We start from the raw sequence: 5,095 nt of genomic DNA, 5'->3' as shown, positions 1-5,095 counted from the left end.
CTTGCCAGCGCCGCCACGCCCCCGAGAGGCGGCCGGAAGCGGTGGACGTCGGGAGGACGCGGCGGCGCGCCGCAGGCGCAGATGCCACCCGGTCTCGGGGCCGGCCCAACGCGGGCGGCGGGGGAGCGAGTAGGCGGCTCGTCCTCCGAAGCCCTGCACGGGTGAACGTCTCCTTCCCGCGGGGCCCTCTGGGGCGCCTGCCGCTCCCTGGAGGAAATCCTCCCCTCTCGGGGCTCTCCCCCGGCCGCCCCCGCGCTGGAGGGGGGTCCGGTGGCCAGAGGGCAGGGTCACCCGCCACTCTCGTTACCCCTCGCCACTCACGAAAACTCCCCGCGCCGGGTCCCGCGCCCCAGCGCTCCCCGCCAGGCTCCGCCTCCCTCGTCGACTCCACCTATCAGCGCCCGAGACGGAGCTCCAGACCCCGCCCCCTTCCATTCACACAGACCGCGGCTCCGGGCGAGCCTAACTCCCCAGACCGCCCGGGTGCCTGTCTTCCTCTAAGCAGCTCACGATCTAGAGGCAGAGAAGGCCCGGGACGGACAGGAGGAGATGTGGTACCGAAAAGTCTGTTTCCTTAACGCAGTCCGACTGCGGAGTCCGGGAGAGCTCTCTGACGCCTGCGCCGAGTTTTGAAGGCACATAGCTTTCACCCAGGGAAAGGGTGGGAATGGAATCGCAGCTCAATCAGCGTCTGTGAAGGCACAGAGAGCTGAAACAATGTGGAACTTCGTGGAAACCACGAGAATTTCGGCCATCGAATTTAAAGGGCAACTCAAGAGTATCAAAGAATGGAGCGGCAGTGGTGGGCTGGGCTAGATTCTGGAGGAGGGCTTGTAAGCCAAGCTAACGAGCAAAAAGTTCTGTGGGCAGCAGGGAACGATTGAAAACTTTTAAGTAGACTTGTGGTCATATTTGTGCTTTAGGTAAGTTGTTCTGGTTTGTAAGATAAAGGATGAGAAAATTAAGCTGGACTATCACTGTGATGTGAGAAGTGAGGAGGAATTAAATAGGCGCAGTCAGACTAGGGAATGACAAAGTAAAATATCAGCCCTGCTGATAGGACCGTGATGTACATGTACAAGGCCAGGAACAAGACCAAGAAACAATGTTACCCTCAAACTGCAACTGAAAATATTCCTCTCTTCCAAATAAAATATTCCTCTATTCCAAATAAAATTACTGAGTTACCCAATTATTAAACTCTCCCTACTTCCCCTAGTACCTCTTTGCAATGTTTCAGCAGAAGCCAAAATCTGCAGAAAGTCTTACCCTAATCCCTCTGACGCAGCTGCTGTGACACATCTCCAAGTTGACCTAGTCCAGTTCAGTGCATCATTAATGACGGTCATAACTTTGGAGTTGGGTGAGCTAGGAAACTCAAGCCTTGGTTGTCTGCTCTTGTGTAAATTCCTTAATGTCTAGTTGTAAGTTTTCTCATCTGTGAAAGTTGAGAGAGAAATCAAGTTCCCAAATGCATATGCTATATGTTGGTATAAGCCTGGCAATAGTGTCCCCAAAACATTAGCCACTATATCATCATCACCATCACCATCATCACTGCCGTGAAAGCCTCCCAAACCCCTCAAGAGTGGGTAAAGTACTTGTTCTAAGTGTGCTGCTAGCACAAGACTTCTACCTTTTATAACACCTATCATGCTAGGTTTATAACACTTTGCTGCCTTCCCAAGTCTGCTGCTAATACTAAATTTTCAACTCCTTGGAGGTGGAGACTTAGCAGCTTCAGCCCCTAGCTAGAGAAGTCCTCACTTTTCACTTCATGGTGATAGTCCAGCTTTATTTTTTCATCCTTTATCTTACAAACCAGAATAATTTACATAAAACACAAATATGACCGCAAGTGTCCAAAAGCTTCCCAGCGGGGCCACATCAGAGTTTTCCTCACCACCAAGCTGCCTCTTCATGAATTCAGTTCCCCAATCCCATCTCGTTGCTTGAAAACCAGTAACGAAAAAAATGACACTGGATGATTCTGATGTTAAATAGAACATTTGGATTTTTGAAACAAAAAGAGAAAAATATGTAGTTGCACATGTCACTGTTACTGTTTGCTCTGACCAGGATTGATGCTGAGAATCTGCCTCCATTCTGAAAACATCAGTTTTTGAGTCCCTGTAACCTTTCTTATGACTTACACCAGACTTACACCTTAGAACAGTAAGTAAGAAAGTCTTTTAGGAAGATACTCCTAATTTAAAAAAAAAAAGACATAGATTTAGAATCTACTTTCTTATGATTTAGAAATGAATGTAAAATTTCCTTTCATAGGAGTTAAATATTTATCTTCAACAATAACTGCTGAGTTCATTTTCATGAACAAGCTGAAATTGCTTAAGACAATTTCATTACAGAAGTTATTCTAAAAAACCAGTTCCATTTCCAAACGATAGTTACCATCATTTGAATTTGATAAATCGTAAGATAAAAATAAGGTATGTAAAATTTCATGTGAAGATACATTCTACTGTGATGCTCCAGTAAATATAACAGTTATCCTTATTCTGCATTGTAAGATATATTTTCTATTTTTGTTGGTTCCTAAAATACAGCATCTACTAAATACAGCATCTACATTCTCAAGAATGTATATTTCAGTTTATCCCCCACCCATGGAAAATGCCTAAGTTTTTATTTTATAGTGTCATTAGAAAATGGTTGATTACCTTTTAAAAATTTAAAGGAAATATCTTACTTATATCAAAATCTAGTATCAGTTATTATGAAATGACAAAAGACTGATCCATAAATGTATTTCTCATTGATTGCAAGCATAAAGGGAGAGCAAAGGAAAAGATGTCTACTCTCTGAAGGCCAGGTTGTTAGCCTTTCCATTAATTTGGCTCTTTCTTGCTCTGATAGGGCAGTGGTGGTGGGATTCCTGCATAAATTCTCAGGGAAGAACATTTCCTTTCTTACCTATCATTAATATTCCAGTGTTAGTCACCAGATTTATTCAAGGACATATGGTGGGGTCTCAAATCCTCTCCAACCCTTTCCAGCCCTCATTGCTATGCTGCAGGTTTCATATATTTTCCAGATTATAGCTACAGTTTAATATAGCAAAATGAGACACTTATGGTTGCATATTAACATGAAAAGTGCATGCAAATCTGTATTGATACACCAGCTTCAAAGATTTTGTTGGAGTACAGAACTATCCAGTGATACTTCATATTACTGATTCTTTTCTCTAGTGATAGACGTAGAGCAACAGCAGGAACAATGTTTTGAGAAGGAATAAAGGTAGAGAGATATCCCCACCCATATACCGAACCCAAGTGATGTTCCTGAAGGTGGTAAAATCAGAAGATTTGTTAAAATTTACATAGGCACAAGTGCCTTAGTCAGTCTGAGCTGCCATAACAATATGCTATAGCAGTTTATTTCTCAGAGTTCTAGAGGCTGGGGAGCTGCAGATTTAGTGTCCTCCACTTTTTGCAGGTGGATGCCTGGCTTTACAGTAGCCACCTTTACCCCTAAGTCATGTAGCTCTGGGGAAGCCCTGGTGACATACTGGTCACCAAATCGTGTACTGGCTCAAAAGAAGGAGGGGTGCTGAGGAGAAGCTGATTCTTTCCATCTCACCTTCTCTAATTCATCCCTGATGAGTACTCCAGTCATTTCGGAAAAAAAAATTAAAGATTTATTTTTATTTATTTATGCATACAAGAACTGGGGTGTAGGCCAGAGGTGATGGGGGTGAGAGGATTCACCAGAGACAGAGCGGGGAGCAGAACAGGCAGACTGACTGAAATACACTGCTGAGGGGAGCAGCGGGGAGCCAGGAGAGGTCTGCTGCGCCATGTGGGTCACCTCCCTGGCCAGGGATCGAACTCAGGCCACACCGTTGATAGCTGATAGCGCATGACACTTAACCCCTAGGCCACCAGGGAGGCCCTCCAGTCACTTTCTGACCTCTACGTTAAAGGATGTCTTGAGAATTTTACAGACATCTCATATATTCAAGACAACTAACAGAAAGAAAAAGTCATTTGACAAATATGAATATTATAAAGAAAGGGTTTTATTAATCTAATATTGAATGAAGATGAGCAGCAATTTCAATAGGAAATTCTTTCTCAAGCCCTTTGACAGATCTCAAGTTCATATTCCCCTTCATGTCTCAGAAAGTACAAGGAAAACCACTTTTGTAAAAAGTGCTAGGGTGTATCAGTAGCCAGGGCACCCCTTGTCATATGACTAAGTCATTGAGGAAATCCCCAAGGCGGTTTCCATAACCTCTGCAGAGAAGGTGACCAAGAATTACCATGCGAGCTAGAACATGGTTCAGAATGAAAGGGGTGCTGTTAATAATTAAATCAGAATACCTGGTCTAAGTAAATCAGGGGAAGCAAACCGGAGCACACCCTATAAATACAGCCCGTGTATCTCAAAGGTGTTCTGGCAAGGAGGGTGTCTACACTAAGCTCTCCAATTTTGAAGTCTCACTGCAACAGAATTTTGCACTAAGAGTTTGCAAGAGACCTAGAGGGAAGCCTGTGTGCCCAGGAAAATGCATCTCTTGTGTGCTTACCCTCTTTAAAGCTAACTGTGGTTTGAGACAGATCAGTTATATGAAGTTAACATAAACTTCCCCACATTTATCTTTTTAAGAATTTTATTCATTTCCCAGGGCATCCCTTTTCCAGAGAAGGCATGTACTCTCAAAGCAAATGCCTTCACCCTCCCCTACTCTTTAGAGAAGAGCTATCCCCCCTGAAATTGCACACTCCAATTCTGTTTTTATTTCCTACTAGGTTTATCATTTAATTGTGGTAATAAACACTACAGGTTTCCTCTGCTATCTGAAAGTAGAACATTACTGTTTGGTAGGATTTGGTAGGTTATTGGGGTGGGGGTAGAATCTGGGAATGCTATTACTATTAATTTATATGGACAAAAAATTGAGTATTCCTAGATCCCAAAAATAACCTACCAAATTCTGCCAAACAGGAACACTTTACTTTCAGATAGTGGAGGGAACCTGAACATAAAAACTTACCATCTTAACGTTTTCCAGTGCAAGGTTGAGTAGTGTTAAGTATATCCTGTCAACATTGCCTTGCAGGCTACCAGA

This window comes from Talpa europaea, assembly GCF_964194135.1.
Source record: "Talpa europaea genome assembly, chromosome: X".
Lineage (NCBI taxonomy): Eukaryota > Metazoa > Chordata > Mammalia > Eulipotyphla > Talpidae > Talpa > Talpa europaea.
The sequence above is the reverse complement of the archived record's forward strand: the minus strand, read 5'-3'. Positions refer to the sequence as shown.